The following is a 9200-nucleotide window of genomic DNA, read 5'->3' as shown; positions in this document are numbered from 1 at the left end:
CCTGGAATCTCACTGTAAAGCTCCATTTTCAGGGATTGTCTTTATTTAGCCTGGATCACAGTTCACATTGTTCACACAGCCTTATCTCCAAAGTATTTGTCAAAAATAAGTGGTAACAATTGTTTAATATCACAACTATTTAAGGTGGCATTACCAGTTGGAATCAACAAGAAGCTGTCTAAAAAAACCTAAAAGGAAAAACTGGAATGAGATGTGCATGGCAGATTTGAAAAGATATAACACATTCCTGGTAATCTAGAAAGATGCATGCATGCATAGGGCTGTGCCTGTATAAGCACTAAGCTCTTACCTCTAGGTGACCTTAAGGCAATGCATAAGCTGTATGTAAAGGCTATGGCTATTGGTCTAATGAGGATTCCCTTACATGTGACCTGACCCTTTTCTCTTGATGTTTTTAGATTTCTCAGCAGAAATCATATGGACTAGGAGACAATGCAAGAAGATAAATTTCACTGGTAAAGCAGGCACACAAATGGGAAAAAAAATCAAACCTTATCAGTATGGAAAAACACAAAACTGCAATGATAAACAATAAGAGAAGAAGAAAGGAACAAAATATATACAAATCAATCAGAAAACTATGAACATAATGCCAGGAGAAATTCCTCACCTATCAATAATAACCTTGAATATAAATGGGCTAAATTCCCCAATTAAAAGATATAGACAGACTGAGTAAATCCAACCATATTTTGCTGTAAGAAACTCACTTCACACGTAAAGACATACATAGACTAATAGTTAAGGGATAAAAACTCATATTCCATGCAAACAGAAACCAAAAGCAAGGAGTAGCTATGCTTATAACAGATAAAATAGACTTTAAGTCAAAAACTGTAAAAAGAGACAAAGAAAGTCATTATATAATGTTAAAGGGATCAATTCAGCAAGAGGGTATAACAATAGTAAAAATCCATATGCATCCAACAATGGAACACACAGATATATAAAGCAAATAGTATTAGACCTAAAGGGAGAGACAGCCCCAATACAGTAAGAGTTTGGGACTTCACATCCTGCCCTCAGCATTAGACAGATCATCTAGGCAGAAAATCAACAAAGAAACACTGGATTTAAACTGTACAATAGACCAATTGGACATCAAAGACATTTACGGAACATTTCATCCAACAGCTTGGACCTCAAAGACATTTGTAGAACATTTCATCCAACAGCTACAGGATACATTTTCTTCTCATCAACATACAGAATATTCTCCAGGATGCATCATATGTTAGGTCAGAAAACAAGTCTCAATAAATTTTAAAAAATTAAATCATATCAAGTATCTTCTCTGACCACAATGGAATAAAACTAGAAATGATCGCATGAGAACCTCTCAAATCTGTGTGAATACATGGAGACTAAACAACATGTTCCCAAATGACCAATGGATGAAAGAATAAATTAAGAAGGAAATTAAAAAATTCCTTGAAACAAATGAAAACAGAAACACAACATGCCAAATACTATGGAACACAGCCAAGATAGTACTAAGATGGAAGGTTATAGCAATAAATGCCTACATCAAAAAAGCAGAAAAATGTGAAATATATAACCTAACAATGCATCTGAAGGAACTAGAAAAGGGAAAACAAATCAAACTCCAAATTAGAGGAAGGAAAGAAATAATAAAGCTCAAAGCATAAATAAATAAAATTGAGACCAAAAAAAAAAAAAAAAAATACAAAAGGTCAACAAAACAAAATGTTGTTTTTTTTGAAAAGATATACAAAATTGTGAAGCCACTAGCTAGATTAACCAAGAAAAAAATGACTCAAATAAAATAAAATCAGAAATTAAAAAGGATCATTAGGGAATATTATGAACAGCTATATGACAATAAATTGGAAAACTTAAAGGAAATGGATAATATCCTGGACACATAACACTCTATCAAGATTGAACCAATAATAAATAGAAAACCTAAACAGATCAATTACTAGTAATGAGATTGAATCAGTAATAAAATGTCTCCCATTGAAGAAAAGCCCAGTACTGGCTGGTTTCACTGCCAAATTCTACCAAACATTTTAAAAAGAATTAATACCAATTCTTCTCAAACTCTTCCAAAAAATTGAAGAGGAAGCAACTCTTTCAAATTCATTCTCCAAGGCCAGGATTAGACTGATACCAAAACTAGACACAGCACAACAAAAAAAGGAAATTATAGGCAAATACCTCTAATAAGCATGGGTGAAAATCCTAAAAAAAAAGGAAAAGAAAAACTAGTAAATTGAATTCAGCAGCATAGTAAAAAGATCATTCATCATGATCAAGTAGAATTTTTCCACAGATGCAAGATTGGTTCAACAAACACAAATCAATAAACATGATGCATCACATCAACAGAATGAAGGACAAAAAACATATGACCATTTCAATTGATGCAGAAAAAGCACTTGATAAAATTCAACATTGCTTTATGATAAAAAAAAAAACCTTCAGCAAATTAGGCATAGAAGGAACATAGCTCAACCAAATAGAGATCATATATGATAAACCAAAAGCTAATATAATACTAAATGGGGAAAAGCTGAAAGGTCTTACTCTAAGAACTATAACAAGAGAAGGATGTTCACTCTCTCCATTCTTATTAAAAATAGTACTAGAAATCCTACCCAGAGTAATTACGCAAGAGAAATAAATAAAGGGCATCCACTTGGGAAAGGAGAAAGTCAAATTGTCCCATTTGTCATATTTACAGATGACATGATTTTATATACAGAAAAACCTAGCCACTCCGTTAAAAAAAAAAAAAAAATTCTTAGAACTGATAAACGAATTCAGTAAAATTGCAGGATACAAAATCAAGAAATAAAAATCAGTAACATTTCTTTGTAGCAATAACAAGCAAGTAGAAAAATAAGTCAAGAAAGCAATCTCCATTTTCAGTAACCACCAAAAAAAAAAAAAAAAACCTAGAAATTAATTTAACCAAGGAGGTGAAAAATCTCCACAAGGAAAACTATAAAACACTGATGAAAGAAATTGAAGAGAACACAAAGAAATGGAAAAACATTCCATATTTGTGGGTTGGAAGAATTAGTATTTTGAAAATGACCATACCGCCAAAGGCTATCTACAGATTCAATGCAATCCCTATCAAAATACCAATGACATTCTTCACAGAAATAGAAAAAACAATCCTAAAATTCTTATGGAACCACAAAATACCCCGAATAACGAAAGCAATCCTAAGCAAAAAGCACAAAGCTGGAGGCATCACACTACCTGACTTTGAAATATACTGTAAAGTTTTGTAACCAAAACAGCAAGTACTGCATAAAAACAGACATACAGACCAATGTAACAGAATAGAGAACCCAGAAATAATGTCAGGTATTTACATTCAACTTACTTTCAATAAAGGCACCAAGAGTATTCATTGGAGAAAGGACACTCTCTTCAATAAATGGTTCTGTAAAAACTGGAGAGCCATATGCCAAAGAATGAAACCGGATCCCTAGCTCTCACCCTATATAAAAATCAGCTCAAAATGGATTAAAGACATAACATAAGACCTGAAACCATGAAACCACTAGAAGAAAACATAGCAGAAATGATTGGGACATCAGACTGGGCAAAGACTTCATGAGGCACAGACAGCAAAAGCAAATATAAGACAAATGGGATTATATCAAATTAAAAAGCTTCTGCACTTCTGCACAGCAAAGGATACAATCAACAGAGTGAAGAGACAACTTGCAGAATGGGAGAAAATATTTGCAAACTATACATCCAACAAGAAATTAATATCCAGATTATACAAGAAACAACTCAATAGAAAACAATCCAATCAAAAAATGGGAAAATGAGCTGAATAGACATTTCTCAAAAGAAGATATCCAAATGGGCAACAGACATATGAAAAAATGCTCAACATCACTAATTATCATGGAAATGCAAATCAGAACCACAATGAGATATCTAATTCCAATTAGAATGGTTATTATCAAAAAGGCAGAAAATAATAAATGCTGGCAAGGATGGGGAGAAAGTGGAACTCACATACACTGTTGAGGGGAACTATCATACACTGTTGATGGGAATGTAAATTAGTAAAGCCATTACGGAAAACAGTCTGAAAGATTCCTCAAATAACTACAAATAGAACTACAATATGATCCACTAATCTCTCCACTGGGTATGTATCCAAAGGAAAGAAAATCAGTATATTAAGTATGAATCTGGCCTTCACATCTTGGGCATGAGGGGTGACAATCAGCTTTGTATCTCATGAATATTCATAACCAATAAATTTTTTTTAAAGAGATATTTACACTTTACTGCAACACTCTTCACAATAGCCAAGATATGAAATCAACCCAAGTTTCCCACGACAGATGAGTGGATAAAGAAAATGTGGTATATATGCAAAATGTAATACTACTGAGCCATAAAAAACAATGAAATTCTGTCACTCATGGCAACATAGATGAGTTTAGAGAACATTATGTTAAGTGAAGTAAGCCAGGGACAGAGAGAAATACCACATGTTCTCACTCATATGTGGAAGCTAAGAAAGTTGATCACATAGAAGTAGAGGTTAGAATGGTGGTTACCAGAGGCTGGAAAGGCTAGGAGCGAGGGTGGATTGTGAGAGGTCGGTTAACAGGTACAAAATTACAGCCAGAGAGGCAGAACAAATTCTAGTGTTCTATAGCACTGTGGGGTGACTACAATTAAGAAAAATTTACTGCATAGTTTTAATTAGCTAGAAGAGAGGATTTTGAATGTTTCCAACACAAAAAAATGAGAAATGTTTGAGGTAATAAAAATTCAGTGGTTGCCAGGATATCAGGGGATGAGGGAGGGAAGGATGAATAAGTAGAGCACAGAGGATTTTTAAGGCAGCAACATTATTCTGTATGATATTGTAATGGTTAATACATAACATTATGCATTAGGCAAAACACATAGAACTGTATAATACAAAGAGGGAACCCTAATATAAAATTAAGTTAATAATAATATATCAATATTGATTCATAATTGTAGCAAATATACTATACTAATGTAACATGTCAGTAACAGGAGAAACTTTATATGTGGGTAGGAGGGAGAGTATGGGAATTATCTGTACTTTCTGCTCAATTTTTTCTGTAAAACTAAAACTGCTAAAAAGTAAAGAAAAAAAGAATGGCAAGTAGGAAAGTGATGTAATAATTAAATATATTCCAATGTATAATAATTATTAAATATAAATATTGGCATTAGTGTCCTAATTTACTCTTTGATAGGTCTTGGTTCTACTCATTCCCTATCAGTTTTCTTCTGAGTTCCCAGTATACTGGATAGTTGAATAGTCTGATATGTTTTATTTAACTTAATATGAATATATATGTGGAAAGATTTGTATTATCTTTTAATTTTATTTTTCCACAAACTTTTTGAAGTACCCTTGTGTATTCCAGCTAAATTTATGTTCAAGTTTTGCAATATTTTTTTCCTCCTCTTCATTAAAAGTAAACAATATTCTGAGAAAAACAGAGTTAAGGTACTTATGCCAACTACTGAGATTAACTATTCTAACTACTATCATTTCACTTCACAAAAAGTTTTTTCCAGAAATCACAAGGACGAATAAACACAAATTCTTTTACTTCCACAATGCTGTCCATTGCTGTCATTGATTGGATTCTCTTACAAAAAAAAACCAAAAACGATTGAGGGAAATTAGCAAAAAGACAGGCTGTGCATATTTTAAATTTCTCTAATTTTTAATTACCTGTATGAAGTGATACACACACACACACACACACACACACACACACACACACACACACACACACACACACACACACACACACACACACACTCTCTCTCTCACACACACGAGGGTACTTCAAAAACAATGTGAAAAAATGGAACTGAAAGATAATACAAACCTTTCCATGAACTTTTCAAAGTACCCTTGTATGTGAGGGTGTGTGTGTATTTTTTTGATAAATATAACCATAGACTAAATGCAAAGAAACTTTTAAAACACTTAAAATAGTTAATTTCCCCTCAGTAAAACATATTCTGAGTATAAACAAACAAACAAACAATAAAATACAAGGCAAAATAAAAACCAGCAAGGTGGTATTTTAAAAATCCATGTAAATAAAATCCATGTAAATCCATCTGAATAAATTTTATCTTCAATAACATCTTCATATATACCAGTAAGCTATGAAAAAGTCACTTCAAAATCTACATTATATTAAAAAAAAATTCAGCTTGTCTATTTAATCACTATGAATACATTTGCAAATAGATTTGAAGATATTTCCCAGATGTTTCTCATGTGATGTTCTTTCAGACAAACAAAGCAAATGAACGTTTTCACAGAAAACTTGTTTTTTTAATAAGTTGGTGGGCGATTGTGCAGGTGTGTGAATGAATTTCAAGAAGCTCCCAGCATTCCTTGGGGCTCATCCTCCATGCGATCTATTGTGAGGTTCAAGCACAGGACTGGGGCTTCTGACTCCCTTTTTGCCAAAAATTTGGAAAAACATTTCTGATTTGCCTACAGTCATCTACACAAGGACTTAGGCTATTTAAAAAAATAATAAAAATGAAAAAAAATTCTTAAAACTAAAATGATCCAGCTGCGATTGCTATTTTTGTATGACCCACCACTACGTAATGCTCAGAATGCTTTGTCCTCTAAATTTTAAGAGGCAATGTTTCTTCTAGACAAAGCCCCAGAAAGATTTTTCTTTTAATGATGCTTGGGTAGAGATTTGCAAAGCATCCACAAAAAACCATTTCAATATTTTGGAAGAGTGTGAATTATGTTATAACAATTACATTGAATTAAAGATAATTTTTTAGCAGTGAAGGTTCTTACCTCATTTATTTAAGTCTCATCTTTTTATAGATTTTACAGCACAGAGAAGGGGAATGACTTCTGGGAACTCATACTGCCAGATAGTGAAAGAACTAATGGTAGAAACCAGATCCCCTGTCCATGCCCCCACCACCCCATCCCTCGATTGCTCCACTATACCACTCAATGTACTTTTGAGTTCAAAGTACAAAAATGTAGTTGAAATGTGCTCAACATAGTCTTTTTGATTTTTGAACTAATGATACCATTTAAGTCTATGAAAAGAAGAGCATTTGTTCTTATAGCTAACAAACTAAGACACGTATTTTTTTCTGAAGCAGAAAGGCAGAAACCAAGTTGACGTAGTCTGTGCACAATATCATTTTCAAGCATATCCCTGATGAAAAAACAAAAAATGAAAGGAACATAAACAACACTGACTGTTACATGAAGCATATAACAAGTTGGTAAATGCTTTTGATCCTTTTAGTGGGACGGGAAAATGGAGTAGATGACCTCCATAAAACTGTGGAAGAATACCCACCCCCCTTCATCCTGGAAGGCTGCTTTCTGAATGCAAACAGAAAAGGAAAGCAAAATAAACGATCTTAGCCACGTATAGTTAAGCTGAAAATATGTAGTATATGATGCTGTAGATGGGAATGCCAAGTGTGAAGTCAATCACTACGAGAAGAGAGCCAGCTAACCGTATCAGAGAAGAGAAATGGGATGAGCGAGATGTCTTCAATATCACTGTGGGCTACCAATTATAATAAATTAAGTAAGGTTATGTGTAATTTCACAGGTCCTGGACTTGGCTTCAAAACTCAACTGTACAAGATGGGAAGCAGTGGCTTACCAGTAGTCCGTTCAAATAAGACCTGGGGATTTGAGTTGATAGTTAATACAAATCAATTAGCAAGTTAAAATAACTTATATGATCTTTGACATGCAGACATAGAAATATGATATCCAAAATAGGAGAAATTCTAGTTCCATTCTACTCAGGACAGTCTTAAACAAATTACTTAACTTTCATGCCCCTCAATTTCCTCATTGGTCAATTGAGGATAAAAATGCCTAACTCCTATTAATGTTGTAAGGATTAAATAAATTGTAATACATGTAAAATGCTTGGCACATTACCTGATGCTCAATAAAGGCTAACTTCTATTATTGTAAGCATCATCATCATCATCATCATTATTACTGTTATCGTTCAGTCCTCCTAAGGCATTGAATTCAGTGATGCACTTTTGAAAAAAGCTTTAAACTAGTAATTATTCAGTAGAAAGGGACCACAAGGTGGGGAAAAACCCTCAAAATCACATCAAATAAGGACTTATGGGAACTAGCATGTTTAATGTGACTTGGAGCATTGTAGAAACTGTCACTGCATATCAGAAAGGCTATCATGTGAAGAGGAGGCATATTTGTTCTTTGAGGCTTCAGACAGTGAGGAGAAACTACAGGGAGACAATATCTGTTTTAACACAAGAAAGACAATGTATTCAACAGAACTATCCACAGATGGAGTGGGCCGCTTCAGAAGACAGAGTTCAAGCATTAGTTGGATGCTTGTTTGGCTAGGATTTTGAAGACAGGGTTTACATATCAGATGGTTGGGTATGACTAAATGATAGCTAAAATTCAGTTTGTTCCAGGCATGAGGTTATATAATTCCATATCAGTTCTCCAAGCACACTTTGGTGGTCAAGCTAGTCTAATAACATCAAACCCAAAAATTGTTTGGGGGAAGAAGATTGCCATTATTACACTACTATTAGCACTGTATAATACAAAACTGCAACTATAGTTAACCAGATTAATCACAGAGCCAAATACTTAGGACTGCAGAATGTGGCAATCCACAGGAAAAAAAAAAAGAACAGATCACAAATGTAGGGAAGATGCTCAACCTCCCCAAGGATCAGAGAAATGCACATTTAAAACGATATCACTGGCAATGTTTTAAAAGTTTGGTATTAAGGGCTGGCAAGGATGTGGAGAAATAGGAACCCCTTCATGCACTGAATATGGAAATATAAATAGGTATTCCTTGGTATCTGTCTTAGAAACTCACAGAAAACAATTATGGACAGAGCTGTCCATAGAAGCCTTGTCTGTCACAATGAAAAACTGCAAACTATCCAGATAGCCATCAATAGGTTATGGATAAACAAAATGTAGTAGACTGATACCACAGGCCAGTTTAAAAGAATGAAGTAGATCTATATGCACTGACTTGGAAGATCTGCAAGACTTAAAGGATAAAAGTAAGCCTTACAACAATATACACCTTCTGTGACAATTTTGGTTAAAAATGCAAATAAAGACATAAAGTGAACTAAATATTTCCATA

Source organism: Cynocephalus volans, chromosome X (genome assembly GCF_027409185.1).
Source record: "Cynocephalus volans isolate mCynVol1 chromosome X, mCynVol1.pri, whole genome shotgun sequence".
NCBI classification, from domain to species: domain Eukaryota; kingdom Metazoa; phylum Chordata; class Mammalia; order Dermoptera; family Cynocephalidae; genus Cynocephalus; species Cynocephalus volans.
Note: the sequence above shows the minus strand (reverse complement) of the source record.